The sequence below is a fragment of the Toxorhynchites rutilus genome, chromosome 1 (assembly GCF_029784135.1).
Source record: "Toxorhynchites rutilus septentrionalis strain SRP chromosome 1, ASM2978413v1, whole genome shotgun sequence".
NCBI classification, from domain to species: domain Eukaryota; kingdom Metazoa; phylum Arthropoda; class Insecta; order Diptera; family Culicidae; genus Toxorhynchites; species Toxorhynchites rutilus.
In genome coordinates, this window is record NC_073744.1 from 50,122,571 (window position 1) to 50,143,231 (window position 20,661).

General features: G+C 37.7%; 1 protein-coding gene and 1 long non-coding RNA gene across 5 annotated transcripts in view; one reads left to right on the forward strand and one right to left on the reverse strand.

Annotated features, from left to right (window-relative positions):
• The window catches only part of LOC129767579 (uncharacterized), a 33,193-nt gene extending 24,512 nt beyond the window's left edge, over positions 1-8,681 (reverse strand). Inside the window, exons 1-3 of the long non-coding RNA XR_008741543.1 lie at positions 8,609-8,681; positions 6,059-6,131; positions 5,892-5,958 (exon numbers count right to left, since the gene is read on the reverse strand). This is a non-coding gene — a long non-coding RNA (uncharacterized LOC129767579). The remainder of the gene's footprint in view (positions 1-5,891; positions 5,959-6,058; positions 6,132-8,608) is intronic.
• Positions 1-20,661, forward strand: part of LOC129767553 (cadherin-99C) — a 442,929-nt gene that overhangs the window by 173,444 nt on the left and 248,824 nt on the right. The gene's annotated exons all lie outside the window — the stretch shown is intronic.

The window sequence follows — 20,661 nt, forward strand, 5'->3', positions numbered from 1 at the left end:
AAGATGCTTGTATCAACTGTTAGGAAATATTTCTACGCGTCTATCACAACTTATAAAATATTATTTTTCATGATATGAACAATTGAATAACTGTAAAATGTAAAGCGTTATCTAAACGCCCTAACTGCCAAGTTTCGATTAGCCCGATTTGCGGTTTCCCCAACACAGACTTCAAAATCGATGTATCTGTGGAAATCCGCTTTACAAATATACATGCAAGTCGGGGGTGTTTTTGTTCCCACCGAGCTATATTTCCCTAACGCAGACTTCAAAATTAATGTGCCTGGGGGAATCCGATTTGCGAATACATGCAAGTCGAGGATATTTTTTGGTGTTGAGTACTTTTGTACTCGCTTGTCGTTGTGCCGACCGGAATGCTTCCCTAAAACGTACTTTTAAACTGAGAATCCTGGGAAAATCGTCATTTCTGATACTAGAAGTGAATAAACTTTCGCGGTTCGAGAACTACGTAAAAATGAGATGCGCAATAAATTCAGAGGGAAATGTAAAATACAATGATCGTTTGACAATTCTCCCGTTCACATATTTTGGTATCCAGATTTTGGAATATAGATATACACTGCATTTAGATACAACGTATATTTCATGAAAGTATGCTTTCAAATCCCCGTAGGAAAGCCTTACTGTTGCATGTTGTGGGGTTCGATTTCACTTCAAGCGAAATATGGGAGCATAAGTGTTTATAGTTTGTGATCGATATCTGAGTGGGAATGAGAAATTCTTGTGCGGGTTGGCTGCGCTGTTCAATCGTAAATGTAATATATTAATATATTATATATCTAATATGTAAATATACAGTCTGGGTATCCATATAATTCTCTATCAGTTTAGCAGGCCAGGCCTAACACTTTGAAATTGGTTGAGTTTCAAATGAAAATTTTTACTACTGAAGTAGTAACAATAAAAAAACTAAAAAAGTTTTTAAAAAAAATTCGATGCATTCTACAATAATATTAAAAGTTGTTAAAAAGTGGATTGCATAATATAATTGCGTAGTTCTACGTCGAAAATGCGGTCGTGTCCTAGATACAGCGCCTTACTTTTTTTTTTTGGTAAACGCAGCAGTTTTATTATCGAATGCTCACTAATGCCGCTATCGACCGATGTTTCCAATTTTCGTGAGTTGAAAATGAAATGTTATTTGCCCTGTGCATTTCCGAGGAGGGATCGATTTCTCCTTCGAGCCTTCATAATTAATTTCCGGCTAAACTAAGGTATTCCGGCTAAGTGGTACAGGTAAACTTCGATATAACGTACATTTCACTTTCAAAATTGTACGTTGTATCGAATTGTACGTTATATCGAAGCATAATCAAGTACTCACAAACGTACTCTATAATACATTATTGTGTTGCTGTTTTGGTAAAGTTAATGAATAACTTCAATCAGAAGACGAAGCCAGCCTTTCTCATGATGTTTCCCTTTGTACTGTTGATTAAAGCTTGATTCATTTAGAATCCGGAATCACAAAACTATCTGTATTTCGGGAATGATTGAAGGTACAAAACTTGTTTTAGCATCACAATACAGATAATTCATTGTTCTATCAGAAAAAAAAATATTGAAAAATTTTTTCCTTTACACTTTGGAAATGTGTACGTTATATCGAAGTAAAATGTACGTTATATCGAGTGACGTTATATCGAGGGTACGTTATAACGAGAGTACGTTATATCGAAGTTTCCCTGTATAATAATCACTTTTTTCGGAAGATGAAATGTCTCTAAGAGCACCTTGCGGTTATATCACAGATATAACCCCCTTCTAGTTTTATAAATTATTTTTAACAATAATTACTTGGTTAGCATACAGGCAAACCTGTTTTTGTGCGGGGGATAGGGACCGCACAAAAAAGTTGCATAAAAAAATCGTGCAAAACTTCACCAGCAGCTTTAAAAAATCGTGTTCGGTACACATTTTGAAAAAAACTTTTTTTTTGTGCGGTAGATAGGTACCGCATAAAGAAAGTTTCCCCCAAGAAAATAACTCAAATCCACGCCATTCGCCGTTCAATTTCCTTTTGTTTCCCTGCTTTGCAATGGGACACTTTGTCTTTTCGGTTGCGCGTGGTTGTTTTGTGCTTTTAGTTGCATATCGAAGCGTGTTGCTGTTAGAAATCATGTCATGCAAAAACTTAGAAAAACATAGAGCATTTGATGAGAGGAGGTGAATGATTTCAGAAGTGGATAATTGAGACGCAAATATGATTTTTTCGCACTGAAATGCATTACAACCATCGAAAAAAACTAAATGGACGATAACTTCGTCAAACATGCTTCTTTTCATACACCGCACAAAAAAAAAATCGCACAAAAAAAATCACAAAAAAAAAATTCGCACAAAAAAAACCGCACAAAAACAGGTTTTACTGTATTTTGAAGATTTGCATAAGATCGAAATTACTCTATGACTTGTTTAATATTAATTAATATCAGAAACACAAGATTACTATGCCACCTGCTTCTGATTGCATGCTAAGAATATGCATAATGAGTATTGGCAACTTAAGCTCTGACCATGTACGAGAACTGCACCAGGTAAGAGTATAAAAGAAATGTCATTTGCGATTTTCATTCTGGTTAACTTTCTTGAGGAATAGAAAAGGACCGTTCTTCCATTCTAGTCTCGCTCCAGCCAGCGAACAGTCTACAGACTTTCATAAGGCTAAAGATTAACTTCATCAAACATCGTAAGACCTGAAAGATGAAGATAAACAAAAGCCACTTTGATACACAAAACTCTCACGAAAAATGACGATTGTTTTTTCCGGTAATTCAAACTATGCTTAAGTAGTTCCAGCAGGAGAAAAAACTTTGAAACCTTCACAGCTGGTGCGGCTCGAACACAAAATAAATAAATCTAGTAATCCTATTTACTACCCATCTGGAATACTGAAACTTACAGATCGCGAAAATGATTATGGATTCCTGGTGATTATACCAGGTGTTTAATGGGTATCAGGTATTTTAAAATAAAAATTATGAATGAAAATCATCTCATTCTTATTAAATACTAGCTGACCAAGCGAACTTCGTCCCACCAAAAATTAATATTTTCATTTCAATAATTTCGAACACTCAATTCCCCACAGAACTTATTTTTCTGTACGTGATCTATATTCGTGGTATATAATTTCTTTTCAGGCATATAAACCTGATGCAGACTAAGACGCATCAAACTTGATACTGACTGTTAAATCCGTTGGTCCGTTCTTGAGTTAAATCGCGAGAAACGGACACCAAATCATTTTTATTTCTATAGATATACAAAATTTGCTAAAACATGACTTTTCAATTTTCCATCTTTCCGAATGGTTTTCATAACTTTTTTGACATATAAATCTGTCGTAGAATAAGACACATCAATCCTGATACCGACTGTTCAAACCAAATCATCAAATTTGCTAAAAAATGACTTTCCAACTTCAACTTCCTGGTGTTTAATGGACTGCAACTTCCTTCAACTTCCATACAAAATTTGTCCCAAAAATGGCTTTCAAATTTTCCAAATGAAAAAAAATATAGTGCCCTCTAGTCCAAAGCTATGAAAACAAAGCAGAAAACAACTACAATCAATAATTACGAGAACAAAATCCATTGTTTTGCAAGTTCAATATTTTTTAACAAAAAGCTAGCTCATTGGCTTCAATTTGATATGTCGATCATCTAAATCGGATCTGTGATTCAAAAGTTACGAATTTTTGAAAAAAGGCATTTTCGGGGAAAAGTTGAAAAAAAATATTTTTCGGACCACCCAAAAATGGAAATGGTCACCCTAACGAAAAATTAAAAAAAAATACAAGTCTAATGTTTTGTGGTAAAGAACAAAATTACCACTTTTCACGAAAATCTGATTTTATTTATATAGAAATTTTTTATAACTCGAATATTACTTATTTTAAGAAAAATGCAATATTTTAACGTTAAGATGTTAAATACACTAATTTATATGTTTCACAGTTGTATTCTGTACTAAATTTTCTCATCTTTCAAACAGAAGCAACAGAATCGTCTTACGTAGCGTATTTTTTTAATGTACAGCCAGTTAGAGGCAAACAGAGCCCGAAATAAAATAAAGTTCTATAACTCTGTTATTGTTGAAATTTGAATATGCATAGAAGGATTTTTTTTTCGTCAAATATGATCGTCTATTACCTCCTGGGAGATTCTGGATAAATTTATTTTTTTCGTGTTAGAAAAGTGTTTTTTGACTTTAAGGGGATGAATTAAAAATAAGCCTAGCCTACTACACTTTTTCTGAGTGGTCGTTTCTGTTGCAGTCGTTTTCTGCAGCGTTTTATTCCGGGAACCGTATATAATCGGGTCCGCTCTGTATTGATGTTTTGATCCAAAATACTTATTAATTTAAAAAAAACTGTTCATCTGTTCAATGGATAACAAATGTACTGCTGGTTATTTTCATTATTTAAGAGGTCAAAAGGATTAAAGAACATTCTTCTACGTCACTCACACACACCGACTTCGTGAGCTTTGTTGTGTGCTACGTATCGTTAAAATAATTAAAATTTATTTATTTCTCTAAATGTTAGTGAATAAAAATAGTGTTCAAAAATCACTGCATGATACTGATAATCAGCGAATACTTTATAAACGATTGTTCTAATTGATAAAAAAAACATACTAAAAATATCGTTTTGATGTGGAAATAATAGCTACATGAAAATAAAAACAAATGACCACGTGGTTAATTCACACACTTAACCAGCTACACCGCCCATATTTATATCACACTGATCTTCAAGACATGCCTGACGAGAGCAGCATCATTATCTGAAAACAAATCTTACGAAATTGTACAAAAAATGTTACTATGACTGAATTATTGGTAGAAGTATGACATTAAATTAGCTCTTATGCCTAAGATCCCACACACATCCTCTCGCTCTTCGCTAATAAACTGTTTCTGATTTAACCATGTTTACCAGCCTTCGCAATGGTTCCAGCTAATTAAATCTGATTTGACAAATTTATCGTTGGTATGAAGGTCAACAGGTTCATTTTTTCTCATTCTCAGCACGACGCTCGTGGCTCTTGATAGGTTTAGAGACCATTGGCGGGCTTGTTTCATTCCACGATTCAGCTAAATTGGAAGACCACATCGCGTTGAGTCTCTCCCCGAGGCTAGGGAAGTGTTGCAGATCTCGATAAATTATCATTTAATGATTGTTGGTGGGCAATAAAATAGATGGCGATCCTGGTTTGCTATTCCTAGTGTCCCGCAGTGAACTATATTCAATATAGGTGGCGGTGCCTTTGCGATTGCGTTGCCTCCTGTGGTGATGTCATTCGAAGACAGATCCCATTGCATGAGTTAGTTGTCAATGGAGCCGGCTTCCAACATTAAAGAAACACAATCGGAATAACCACCCTTGTCACTTTGCCAAAAATCCCCATCGCCATCTCAGCAATTCACTCTCGCACCTCGTCGCGAGAGTGGCATGGAGTGTCGACAACTTCGCAAAAGTGACCATAAATTTCCTCATTCTTCTTTGACGGAAACTGTTGCAGTTCAAGCACTTTTTAATGTCACATGACAACTTAAAAATGACAAACACGGAAGACATATGGGCGCGTTCGGTGTGGCTTCGTTGCAGAAAAGAAAGGAGAAACAAAAAGCTCATAGTGTGAAATGGGCAACATGAAATATGCAAGCTGTCGGATGAATGAGTCAATAAAGTTAATTTTTGCAGCGCCATAAATTTTAGCACCTTAGCGAGAATGAACTTGGCAAGGTTGTGGCACAAGCTAGGGGCTGAAATGTGAAACCACGGATGAATTTCGAGTCTAGGCAGATGTGCCCCTGCAATGGAAAGATGCACGAAATGAAAAAAAAACTAAACTTGTAATTACCTTGGTTGCGGGACCCATTGTCTACGGTTTCGTCTGCTGGTGTTTACCGTAATCAAATCAAAACAGACTATGATAAATACAAACGAAACAGTAAAACAATTACAGACGGATGAAGAAACAAATGGCGACGAAATCGCATCTATGGTTAATGCTTTATAATCGCTTACAGTGGGGGGAATGCGATGCCGGAGATTACCTTCCGTGATTGTTGGACCAGTTCATTCGGAGCCCCGCGGGAAGCTGAAAACAAAACAAAATCGGGGAATAAGTGTTGGTTTGTTTTCTGTTATTCGCGGTTTGACGTTTGTGGGTCAACCGCTTTGTGGGATTTATCTTTCCGTTTTCGCCGGTGAGTGGTCCAACGGATGAACAACATGAGAGAAAGAGCGAGAGGGATAGAGGAAGAGAAGAATTAACAAAGAGCGAGAGGGATAGAGAAAGAGAAGAATTAACTCAATCATGTTAAAGGGTTATAATTTGCTCTTTGTGATATGGATTACCAGTGCTGACACACTTTCGTTACAATGCCTGGTCGGGTATGTCTGATAAAACAAACTTATTATTTTATTTTAGTTGTATTGGATCAGAATGTTTACCTGAACACCCTGAAGAAAAATATGAAGCAAAGTGTCAACAAAATGGGATGAAATTGAGGATTAAAGTTTTGCCAAGACAATGACCCAGAGCTCAAGACATATAAAGTTGGCAAATGGTTGCATTATGATTGCTCAAAAGTTATTGATATTCCTCCACAATCTTCCGACATCAATCCCAGTAAAAAAACTGAGGAAGTTATCTGTGTGGGAAATTTCTAAAAACAACGATTTTAAAAAAACACTTGATGAAAAAAATGATAAATATTTCTTCCGAATACACCAATAAACTCGTAGATAAGTCTAAAGACAGCTGAAGATAGTTGTAATGAACAAGTAATACCATACTAGGGATGAAATTCGGAAATTGGCCAACGCCTTCGAAATCGAGTTGAGATTTCAACCAGCGTACGAATATGAGTTTGAGTCAATTTTCATACATTAGCACATACATTCGCCATTTTTAGAGAAATAAAAACCATAGCAAACCTTTTAATTCTCGTATGACACTATAACTTCAACTAAATATAAGGTGTACGCTTAGTTTCCTCGGTTTTGCAACAGATGGCGTAACTTGATTATTATACCAGTGAATCAAATTTGCAGAAATTCGTTGGAAAGCTACTGTCTTTACGCGTCTTATTCAGTGTATGTCAAAAAGTTGAAGCGTGAACAACATAGTTTTTTGCCAATTCGAATATATCGAATTTCATACCAACAAGGGTGTTTCTGCGGGAAGTGTTACTTCATTACTTCAATATGAAGAAAAAAGCTGCGAAAAGTCATACTTGGAACTTGACCGTTACTGTTGGAAGCTTTGCTGCAAATATCGGTAGCACCAAGAAACCCACGAAACGAAACCTTCCGCTCGTGAACGAATCGTTGCTGTAGTCCTTTGCTTGACCAATGTAGATGTTTCATAAATACCATAAATTGGAAAGTCAACCCTAATCCGATTCACCTTCAACCTCAAACGCTCTGAGATAAAATTGCTTCCCGAATCCAAAAGCGCACGGGCTGAAAATCGAATACCGTCGTAATCTTCAATCACCATCACGGCAGTTGTCAAAAGGAAACCTCGACCAGTGGCTGAAGACCTTTTCCCCCTTTGAAGCAGACTAAAGTGTGGTAACGACCTTTGCAATTCCGAAACGATATTTCGATGGACAAGTCGATGATGTGGTTTCAAACAAGTTCGGCAAAGAGAGTAGATGTGTAGAACTTTCTCCCTTTCCGATACCGACATCCGTTGAAAAACTACGCATTGGTAGAGGGAATGATTTGCTGCACAAACAACGAAACGAAACCTTCATGTTTGCGCCGTATTGCAACTGATTCGATCTACTGAGGGTTTCTGATTTGAGATTGTTGCTGGTGTTGAATCCTCTCCTCAGATACCTTCCCTGACAAGGAATCCAGTACCTGTACCCACCGCTGAGAAAAGTCTCGGGAATGTGTGGCCTTACTAATTCTGGACGTTTCTGGTCAATCTTTGGCTTCAAACGGTTCATTTGTTGACAGTAGAGATCTTATTTTAGTGTGTTGCACCAAAAAAAAGTAAAACAAAAAATTTAAAATTAAAAATATGGAAAAAAGATTTTAAAAAGTAATCTATATTTTTTGTCTGTATTATAGTGATTTTCAACTCATTTGGCTGGAAAAAATAATATAATTTTTTTTTAAATAAATTAAGTTGTCCGTGTTTTACTGTTGCAGCATCGGTACCATAAACACCATTCACAATTTCACCGGCCTGGCTTGCATTTTCGCATTTATAAAAGAAAAAGTGTAAAATGTACCGAATTTTCTCTTTGTTGACCTCCATTGTTAACACCCTGTAACTTACAACTGAATGGAAAAAACAAAACAAAAACAGCAACCGTTTTCTTTGGTGGGAAATGTCCCCTCTACACCGAGCTTAAACTTGAAATTATATGAGCCAGCCACCGAGAAAATAATTGGTAACTTTTTCCCCAACCTAATATACAGATAATTAAAAATTGTACAATTACATAAAACAAACTACAACACATTTAGCACTAAAAACGCTACACAGCAACAGGTCTGGATCCGCACCTGTATCAATAAGTATGATAATAACGCAAAATATTTATAGTCTCTTACCTCTGTTACCAGGAACAATTACTTGAAGGACATAAATTATTTGTGCCACACACAAGCGATGTACACACAACGCAGCCCAAAATAACAATCACGACAAACGAACAATAACAAGAGAATTGTCATGAGATAGGAACAGTTGGAAAACGGATTCTCTATACAAAGAGCAATTGTGTTATAGTGAATATTCTAGACGCAATCCAAACAAATAAAACTATTTACATACACTTAGAAATATCCTCGGTAGAAAACTACCAAATACCTTTGGTAATGCAAACATTGGTAGAATGTACTAATTCTTTGTACATATTGTCAACAATCCCACATCCCTACCAGAGGTTAGTATGTTTTACTCGATAACATTAGTAAACTTGAAGGTTGTCATATCTGAAGACTGGTGAGAAAAGCACGTATTATTTGTTCATAAAATTAGTTACAATCATCTGTTTTAAGTCAAATATGCGCCGTTTTGTTCGATGACTTGTTCCCAACGAGATGCCAACTTCATAATACCCCTGTTATAGAAGCTCGCTTCCTTATTGGCAAAAAACTCGGATAGCCAATTTTCACAGGCCTCTTTTGTGGCTAGCTTCTGACTACCTAGCTCGTTCGCTAAGGACAAAAACAGGTGTTAGTCACTTGGTGCAAGGTCCGGACTATACGGCGGATGCAAAAGAACTTCCCATCCGAGCTCCCGGAGCTTCTGGCGCGTCACCAAATAAGTGTGTGGCCTGGCGTTGTCCTGATGGAAGACAATGCGGCCTCTGTTTATCAAAGATGGCCTCTTCTTCATGAGTGCTACCTTCAAGCGGTCCAGTTGTTGGCAGTACAAGTCCGAATTGAGCGTTTGGTCATAGGGAAGCAGCTCATAATAGATTATTCCTTGACAATCCCACCAAACACACAGCAGAACCTTCCTGGCCGTTAATGAGGGCTTGGCCACCGTCTGAGCCGCTTCAGCGGGCTTCGACCACGATCGTTTACGCTTCACGTTGTCGTAAGTGACCCACTTTTCATCGCCAGTCACCATCCGCTTCAGAAACGGGTCGATTTTGTTGCGATTCAGCAGCGATTCACATGCGTCGATACGGTCAAAGATGTTTTTTTGTGTCAACGTGTGTGGCACCCATACATCGAGCTTCTTTGTGAATCAAAGCTTAATAACGGTTTGATGACTTATCTCCAGCTCTTGGCCGATGCTACGGCTGCTACTATGCCGGTCTTTCTCGGCTAATTCGTGGCGTGGCGTGGCGCATCTTCGACGACCTCTACACCAGAACGAAAACGTTGAAACCATCGTTGTGCGGTGGAAATGGAAACTGTATCGGGTCCATAAACTGCACAAACTTTATTGGCAGCTTGAGATGCATTTTTGCCTTTGTCATAGTAGTACTGTAAAATATGTCGGATTTTCTCTTTATTTTGCTCCATATTTGCGACACTATAACTCACAAACGACTTAACCAAACAAAAAACTGTCAAGAACTTTATAGCGCGCAAAAATACCTTTCCAACAAGCTATAGTATGACTCGATACAATGAATACAACTAGAACTACGCGCTTACAACGACACCTCGCGGAAATACCGCAGGACTTTTTTGACAGCCTAATAAAGGGTGTGTCACATCAAATTGCATCACGGAAAAAACGCTGTAGAAATTCGCCCAGTAGACCGATCCTTTTGAAAATTTTAGACAGTAAAATAAAAACTATTAAACAACTTTTGGCATTTTCTTTTTATTCATACTTCGAGCCCAAGCCCGTATACTCGCACCTTCCTCTTTACCCCGTCCATAAGGTTCTGTACAACGTCAGGTTGTAGTTCTTTTTTTGAACAGAAATCCATTTTCTCTTGAAGTCCGCCTCCGATTTGACAACTTTTGGGTTCTTCCGGAGGGCCTGCTTCATAATCGTCCAATATTTCTCTATTGGGCGAAGCTCCGGCGCGTTGGGCGGGTTCATTTCCTTTGGCACGAAGGTGACCCCGTTGGCTTCGTACCACTCCAACACGTCCTTTGAATAGTGGCACGAAGCGAAATCCGGCCAGAAGATGGTCGGGCCCTCGTGCTGCTTCAATAGTGGTAGTAAGCGCTTCTGTAGGCACTCCTTAAGGTAAACCTGCCCGTTTACCGTGCCGGTCATCACGAAGGGGGCGCTCCGCTTTCCGCAAGAGCAGATCGCTTGCCACACCATGTACTTTTTGGCAAACTTGGATAGTTTCTGCTTGCGAATCTCCTCCGGAACACTGAATTTGTCCTCTGCGGAGAAGAACAACAGGCCCGGCAGCTGACGAAAGTCCGCTTTGACGTAGGTTTCGTCGTCCATTACCAGGCAATGCGGCTTCGTCAGCATTTCGGTGTACAGCTTCCGGGCTCGCCTCTTCCCCACCATGTTTTGCCTTTCGTCGCGGTTAGGAGCCTTCTGAACCTTGTATGTACGCAGGCCCTCCCGCTGCTTGGTCCGCTGGACGAATGAACTTGACAAATTCAGCTTATTGGCGACATCCCGGACCGAACTTCTCGGATCACGTCTAAACTGCTTAACTACGCGCTTGTGATCTTTTACACTGACGGAGCATCCATTTTTGCCGTTCTTCACCTTCCGGTCGATGGTTAGGTTCTCGAAGTATCGTTTTAGTACTCTGCTGACCGTGGATTGGACGATTCCCAGCATCTCACCGATGTCCCGATGTGACAACTCCGGATTCTCGAAATGAGTACACAGGATTAATTCACGACGCTCTTTTTCGTTCGACGACTTTTTTCCAAATTTACGAAAAATTGACAGTGAAGCATGGCCAACGTGATCTATACACTCTTATCTGATTATAAGCGAAAGCTGAAGATATAATTCCTAAAAATTTAATTTCTACAGCCATTTTCCGTGATGCAATTTGATGTGACACACCCTTTATATATTCTGCTTATCCATATTTTTAAGCTCGTGATCACTGGTAAAGCTCGCCAGTAGTTTTCTGAATGAAACTATTTTTTCAATTTTTAGGCCTATGCAAAAAGTTTACTGTGTTTACTTTTTTTTTCTCGCACAGTGGTCTATCTTGATCAAAAGTGTGTGATATCTTAGATTGAGAGTTTTAGATACATAGATAATTATGCCAAATAAAAAATTAAATACATTTTAAAATGTATTTTTAGGGAAAACCGACGGAAAGAGTTTATTTCATTTAGCTTCATGTTATAAACATTTCCACACTTTCCTTGAGTATTTTACATGGTCTTGTAGAATTTAGCCTTGAAGTTGTTTGACAACTGTACTGAAGGACTTCCCCCTCCAGTTTTAACAAATAATTTCAATTTGATAATTGCGTTCACAGTTTCTGTAGCGAGACGGTTGAAATTTTTTGTTTTGATCGCATTATACTGCGAAAAATTACGATTTCCATCACTACTATATTTGCCACGTTTGACAGTAGCAAAAAAAAGTTCAGATCAGTGCTGTTCGAATTGTTTGATTGAGTGAATTGTTACGTAAAATGATCAAATATTTAAAAATTAGTGCATCTTGTTACAAAATATGTATAAAATCTGCATGGATATCAAATAATCTGTAATCTGTATATACAGATTCTTGGTAAAAAAAATGCTGAAAATCTGTATCATTACAGAAAAATCTGTATATGTGACAACACTGACGAGAGCAGTCAGATAAGTACTTAGCCTACAAAAAAACAAAAATTTTGGAAAAGTGGCGATTTATTTCTCAACATAGTCTCCTTTTAGCTCGATACATTTGACCCAGTGATGCTCCATCTTCTTTAAGTTTTTTCGAGGTCTGCAAAGCAGGTCTCCGTGGCGGCGATGACCTCCTCATTCGGCTCAAATTTCTGTGCGGCGAGTGACTTTTTCAAGTTTGGAAACAAAAAAAATCACAGGCGGCTAAATCTGGAGAATACGCTGGATGGGGCAGCAGTTCGTAGTGCAATTCGACCAATTTGGTCGTGGCGACGGCGGAATTTCTATTTTTTCCAGTTTTCTAAAATCCGCGGACACGCCCGCTTCCACACACTGTCAAAACAAAACTACGAGTCCGATTCGGCTGAAATTTTGACAGTAGCCGTTTACGAAAATATACTACACGATAAGTAATCTCTCTTGCGATACTGACACCACCGGGCGATGAGGCTAAGTACTTATCGGACCGCTCTCGTATATGTTTATTAGTATGGTAGTAAATGACTATTGATTGGTAGTGTTTACCAAAAAATCGTTATATTTACTAATTATTTCTCTCAGTGTAGATACCACACGGGCAAAGCGAGATCAGTAGCTCAGTAACACCAACTCTGCTCAGAAATTATCTGGGCGAAGATAATTAGAGGTTAGAGCTTTAAAAAGATGATCTGATTTGTATGCGTTGATTTTTCACGAAGTTACAAAAATCACTTAAATTTTTTGATTTCGCACTCTGTTGTATAAAATTGTAAAAATATTTATTCGTGTTCGATCTTTACTCTTTGGAAGAACACAAGTTTTCTGATCAAATGAGAAAATATCGATCAGCATATTACGTTGATGCAAATTTCCAAATTTAAGAATCGTTATCCTGAAATTATCATTATAAGTGTACTTTTAAATTAATCCTTCCGGTCACCGCAACAGAGAAAATTCTCACCCCCGCCTTTGTATCACCCAACAAACGCCAGTATAAACTATAAACAATTGCCGCCCTGTCAGAGTAATCGTCTAAAAAAGGACAAATGTAATTAGACATACATTTATCACTGTCATAAACAATCCGTCCAGCACGAGTGCGACAGTTCGTATGGCAGGAACTCGCGAGCTTACATGCTTACCTGCGCGAACACCACCGATTCGATCTGATCAAGTTTTTTTTTATTCTGTTTATCTCTCTTTCCACAACGACAACAATATTAATATTAATTTCTATCGTCCAATAATTGCCAATGGTTTTCTCGTGTGCTCGAAGCAATCCGATACGATCTCCAACTTACGCTGCCACCATAAATAATATCAGTAATCGGCTAATCGGCTGTTGCGAACCGGGAAATACACTCAAAACAAACTATTTAGAGTCCTATTAGGTTTGTGTTCCACACATATCGCTGATTGCCGCCGGGCATTCGACTCTTTGGAGGCGATATGATGTTTATGGGTCCTTGGTGACCACCGTCTGTCTAAACAGGGGACACATTTTCTCGGTTTTCTCCGCGCATTCAGCTGTTTGAAATTGGGGTCCAATGTGTCGATCATTCCTTTTTTTTTCATTTTCACTATCGTCGATCTGTAATTTAATATTTTTTTCTCTTTTTTTCTTTCTCTTTCAGGTGAGTATTCAGTCCCGGCCCCAGACATCTCGGTTTTTCGTGTCGGAGGAAACCACAAATTCCCGTGATGGTTTTTTTTTCGGGACTTCCGCTGTGTGTAAGCAAAGCACACTGCATCGGCACAGTTTGGTTACGGAATAAATGCTTGTGAGAGGAAGCCTTGGAGATGCCCCGTGGCAAGTGTACCATGTGTAAGCGTAAGACGAAGAAACGCAGCGTAATCTCAAGTCCAATAAATCGTATCCCTTGGAGCGATACCACATCGAAATAAATTACTCCAATTATAAATATTGCTTTTCCTACCGAGCCCAGGGATTCACTGTGGGAAATCGAGGTTAATACGTTAGAATCTGTTGATTCCCTGCTTTCTGTTTGTGCTAAACTTGGAGGTCAAACTCACATTATACTCAGCTTCGATAAAATAATGAAATTCGAAATTTTGAGAAATTAAAGAACGAGAATATTGAGCCACAGAGTACGCCTATAGGCGATCTACAGTGACCGGAAAACGAACAAAAAGTATAGTCATAATTTTACCACGAGCAGGAAAAAAGAATGAATAAACAAATATAATAAAACAAACGACAAACAATTCGTAACGAGCACGTACGTATTCGCGGCGGAGACTCCTTGGGAACCAACTACCGTAAGTGATTCGATACGCGACCAGCAGCCGCCGCAGGTTGCAGCCGTGCGTGGCGTAAGACCTCTCGGTATCTTTTGCGCTCTCCATCTGCTAGGGGGCCAAAAGTCAGACAAAATTGAATCGCTGCCCAGGAGATATAAATTACAACACAACCGTAGCAGGGAACAACAAAACCAAAAAGGGGAAATGGTGCACCGGGGTTTGTTATATGGGAGCCAGCTTGATATAAATTAAATTGTACAAACGGCTGATCTCCCGCCGTCAAGGATCATTTGTTCCTTCGGTGCGATTCAGGGAAAATTCGATTGCCGGGCGCTGAGAGATGTGGAGAGGAACAGGTATGCCGATTGTGAGAAGGGCAGGCAAAGCTGCACGGAGATTGGGTTTCGAGTAAAATCTCGATTTATGGTCGAAATAATTTAATCGCTTTTTGTTTTGGTTTTTTTTTTGCTCCTACCTCTTCCCCAATGATCACTTGCTGGTTCTTGAAAACTACTGATTCGGGACCGTCTAGCAAAACCAAACATTGACAAGAAAAATGTTGGCTCCATCCAGCCATTTCTCCGCCAACATGACTCAACAATCATTCGGGCGTTTAGTTGCAATCACACTCTACGGCTCGACTATCTTATTTCATTCTTCCCCGTCAAATGGACTTCCTTGTATATTGAAGTGACTCCCCCAAAATTAATTCGTTTCTGTCTCTCATGTATCACGTATGCATATTCCGATGTGTGAGTTCAACGTAGTTTGACACATACTACAGGTGAGCTTTTGTATCGTACACGAAAATTACTCACACAAAATAGCGTGCAGTGTTGTGTTCAGAACCTCTGACAAATTTCTGAATTTTGTTGATATTAGCCCGTTGTTCTGTAGGTTTTCTCACAAAATTGAACTCTGAGACGAAGTGAACTAAAATTTTATTTAGAATTCCCCCCAAACTGCATTCTATTTTGCACGCTATTTACTAATACTAACGGAAGGACTTTTATAGCATACCTGCTTTATATGGACGTTAAACTAAGATTATATACGCGGATAACGAGATTCATGTCAGGAAGAGTCGAAGTATGGATTGAATTCAGCTTGAATGAAGAGGCAGATTTGTATTCATTAGTCACGCCAATTAGAACAGTCATTGGCTTGAATAATTCATCAGTCATACTCGCTCTCAACGCTCGTCAATTCAAATCATGTTGACGGCGAATGCCAAAGTAGTGCTAGTCGAAGCGACTGAGAGGAGAGTCGATATTCATTTATCATCTTCGAAGATCCCAGGCCCTGACCTCAATAGTGTGAAATTTTAGTGACTTAAACTTACTCAGTAAGTGAAATCAAACGATGCTATGGTTTCCGAGTTCAAGTAGCTGAGCAAACCCAAGCCAAATACTAGCCGATACTTCAGGCCCATTACTTATCCCAAGGCATGTCAAGAAAGTTTCCAATCCGAAAAAATCCTTCACCGATCAGGAATTGAACCCAATACCTATGTCAGTATTAACCTTGAATTTACAAAGGAATTCCTGCTTCACTGGTTACCCGACAACGGTCTGTCAATCGTTTTCGAGACCATACAGCTGAGCAAACCTAAACCCAATTCCAGCCTATACTTCCGGTTCTACATCCAACCTGGAGTATAAACGTATCAACCTGAATTCTGCAATGAGATCCGCCACAACACAGAAAAATATCTTTATAATTATCTATTGAAAAGATGAATTTACGAGTATTCCGGTTGAGCTATCCCTAGCTTCACTCCGGTTCCCACATTAAACCCCTTGGAACGTTTTTATCTGATTCGAGAGAAATTAGTTTATGTTCAGTCTCATGCTTCTCTATGTGTGTAAACGCGCGCGGGCTCAAACTATTGTTTAAAGTTTAATTTGTATGTACGACTAAAGGGAAAAAAATACGAATGAAGTCACTTTCCTTATTACCGTCAAATTCAATGTCGATATCTCTATTGCCGCTTGGATTACATAAAGCTTTTATTTTTTTCAACAGTTTCTTTGGATCATGCTGAATTGCACTGATTTCATTTTGAATTAATTTATTTTTGGATCTTTTAAGTTCACGTATATAAATGTCTCTCCATACTCTGTACGTGATCCAATTTCTAATACTGTTTGTACGTTTCGCTATTAATAAATAATTAGAGCATTGAATTTCTTCAGAGTAACAATCTTTGAATTGATTTTTACCGCATTTTGGGCATACACTAATTTCTGATTTGCAATCGACAATCTTATGACCGTATTCGCAACATTTAAAACATCTCAGAATCATCAAGCCATCGATTACCCGACATTTTTCGTAACCACAGAATACTGATTTGTCTTCCATCATTTTATTATATGTATCCCCATCGACTTCTATAATCGCACTGTATTGATTGTACCTCACAGCATTGTTACAATATATTTTCCTAACTTGAAAATGCTTATTTTTCTGTAACAAGGGGTTTTGCTTCATCAACGTCATTTTTAAATCATTTTCATGTAATTCTTCACTAAATCCAATTACTTTGATCGTCGGTTTCAGTGCTTCTGGTATTTTAACCTCATAGTCCTGACCCAACTTTTCTCAAAATTAACCTTTAATAACTCTATCGAGTTTTTATCCGAAGTAGAGACAACAACAGAGCCGTTTTTCCAGTTTCTCAGATCACTTATATTCAATCCCTTGGGATTGACATTTTCTTTAAAAAAATTTCTTGTAGTCTGATTCCTGCTTTGTTTTTGGTTTTATGATTAGGATTTTTTTCCTGTTCAAAGTTTTGTTTACCGTACTAGTCCTTTTATTGGTACTGGGCTCCGATGAGATGGACGAGCTTCTCTGGGCGCAAAGCTTCTCTGAGCGCAAATAGGCTTCAGTGGGGCCGAGATATGCCGGATCCGGTGAATCATTGAATCATTTTACAGAGTGCGACGCGTTATCGGTACCGTACGCTGCCGGTTCTGTTGGTCACCACTGTTCGAGACTCGGTACAGCTGATCGAAGGGTTGAGCTCCGTACAGCTGATCGATGTGTGCAATCTGTCATTAGCTCACCAGATCGATCTTTCAGCGACATTCTGGAATTCGTCCTGACACCTCTAACTTAGAGAGAAATATTGTATTACTAGCGAATATATTCATTGGTGGCAGCCCTTTCTCTCTCCTTAGTTTATCCGATTCCCATTTTAGGGTGGTCCAAAAAATCTTTTTTTTCTATTTTTTTTCCAAAAATCACTTTTATCAAAAAATCATAACTTTTCAACCACTATACCGATTCAGGTGATCGACATATCAAATAAAATCCAATTAGCTGTTTTTTATGAAAAAAAAATCGATTGGTTATATTCGAGACACGACCGCTTAGGACGTAGGACTATACAATCTTTTTTTTTAATTTGTTGGTTTATCATTTCGGATATTATTTGCGAATACGTCGTAAATAATTTCAATATTTTGGTTAGTTTTATCCTACCTATTGTGCCAAATCGCTGCCAAACAAGATTCACAAATTCGTATTGTATCATTCTACGGATGGGTGTATCCCAATAAACGTAACAAGCTGAAAACTGAAAACTATATCATCCAAGGGTCACCATAAATCAATTTCTATTTATTATTGATTTTTTCTATAACTGTACACAAAAAAAAATTGTTAGAAAAACTTTTTTGCCTTAAATATGCACAAGCTGCGATGTATGGAAGAGTTATAGGGCACATATTTATCTATCATTTCATCAAAATATGAGATGACCAATTTGAGAAAATCGACTATTAGTTTTTGAAATCTATTTTTTTTCAGTGTAGGATTTCAAAAAAATATTTTTTCAGCATTTTTTTTCTGAAAATTCAATTATTTTCCTATAACTCTTCCATACATCACTTTTTTGTAGGACTTACTATTTTCGAGTGAAAAAAATTTATAAGAAAATGATCAAAAATATTTAACCCTTTCCATATGTTAGTCTAGGTAAATTTTCGAAAACTGAGTATGCCAAGTTGCTTTATTAGGTAAGGTCTTCACGCCCAGAAAGTTTCATTAAGTTCTGAGAGGGTCATGCCAACATCTGGTCGAGTTGGCGCGAAATCCGTCAATACTTATACGCTAGCGACAGCTTACTTATTGTGCCAGGGTGGAGTTTATTTCGCAAATATTCTCTTTTCGCTATCCCCCTTCGTTGTTTCTATTCTAGCGGCTGCCAGGCCAGTTGCCCGTTATTGACAGCTCTGTTCGGGAAAGCACACAAATGGACAGAACAAATGTATGGGGAAATGGAAATGCTTCCTATTTTCATCAATTTAAACCATATACAGACTATGAGATTCTAATGTATAGAATATCAAACAAATCTTAGAAAATTTCTGATTCGATTGGTATGCAAACCGTTAAAATCTGTTCGCAGCAAAAATAGTTATTAACGTAACTTTATTTCATAAAAACGTGACCTGTTTTCTGATTTGGCACCCTTAATGTAAGACGTAGTCCTACGTCAAAACACTACAGTTCCATGAAAAAATACTAGACTAGACTAGCTAATTGACTTCAATTTGATATGTCGAGCATCTGAATCGGTACAGTGGTTCAAAAGTTATGAGTATTTGAGAAAAGTCATTTTTGGAAAGAAATGAGAAAAAAAAAATTTCGGACCACCCTAAAATGAAAATGGTCACCCTAACGAAAAAAAAAAAATACGGGTCTAATATTTAGCGATAAAAAGCAAATCTACCATTTTTCACGAAAATCTGAGAACCACTATATCCAGAGATGCCAGCCAAATTTTTGATAAAACTGGCAAAAAGCTGGAAGAGTTGTTTTTTTTTAATTTTTTCTCAATTTTGTTTATGTTAGCAATAAAAATTAGGATATACAGTGATAGTTTCAGTATATATCATTGGTACTTACGAATTGACGTCACCAGAGTGTAATTTTCATTATGAATATCACTTATTTTTTTTTTTAGTAATGTAATTGGTTCCTTATCCTCGTTAGATGAAGACTCCATTACATTAACATCAGGAAATCACAAAAAATGCACTCCGGTGGCAGGTAACAGGTAATTTTTCATTTTCTCAATCCTGTTTGTGAGTATACATCTTAAGATAATACTTTTATTTTTCATTTCATGTCATTTTGAATAATCCTGACTGCTCTTCATGCATGTCTACATAATTTTTGAAAGCTAGAATTCCTCGCAAAGTTTTTAGTTCTGTTCTATTGCTTAGTTTTGTTTTGTTCAAATTATATACTGAAAACAATCGTTCAACGGTTGCCGGAAACACGGAAGAATCAGAAATGTTGGAATTTTATCAATTTGGGAAATACAAACTGACAATATCATTCCTTTTTAGTGACAAAATTTTACCCCAAACGAAAGAAGCATTTTTGCGTTTGTTCCAGTGTGAAGTTAGCTTTATTTTGCTTCATTATTCTTCATTTCTACATAATTATTGAAAGCTAGAATTCCTCGCATAGTTTTTTCTTCCTGTTCTACTTCCTGGATATCCTTTCAATCGTAAATATTTGGAATAGTTTGTAGAAGGGGAACAATTTACATGTACTTCCTTTCCGTGACAATAGTAAAAGGTGTGTCACATCAAATTGCATCACGGAAAAAACGCTGTAGAAATTCGCCCAGTAGACCGATCCTTTTGAAAATTTTAGACAGTAAAATAAAAACTATTAAACAACTTTTGGCATTTTCTTTTTATTCATACTTCGAGCCCAAGTCCGTATGCTCGCACCTTCCTCTTTACCCCGTCCATAAGGTTCTGTACAACGTCAGGTTGTAGTTTTGACGTAGGACTACGTCTACGAAATCTAGGCACTGAACAAGTAGGAAAAAATGCAAGATTTGGAACGCTTATAGCTCGAGCATTCCTCAATAGATCGCAAAGGTTTTTGCATCAATTGATAGGAAATATATTTACGCATCTATCATAACGAATAACATTTCATTTTTCTTGAGATAAATAATTGAATAATTGTGAAATATCAAGCATTGTCAAAATGCCCTATGTGCCCATTTTTGATTGGTCCATTTTGTGCTCCTTAAATCCTACCGACCAAAACGGGCAACCAGAGCAGCAGCGAAATAGAATGAAGCACGA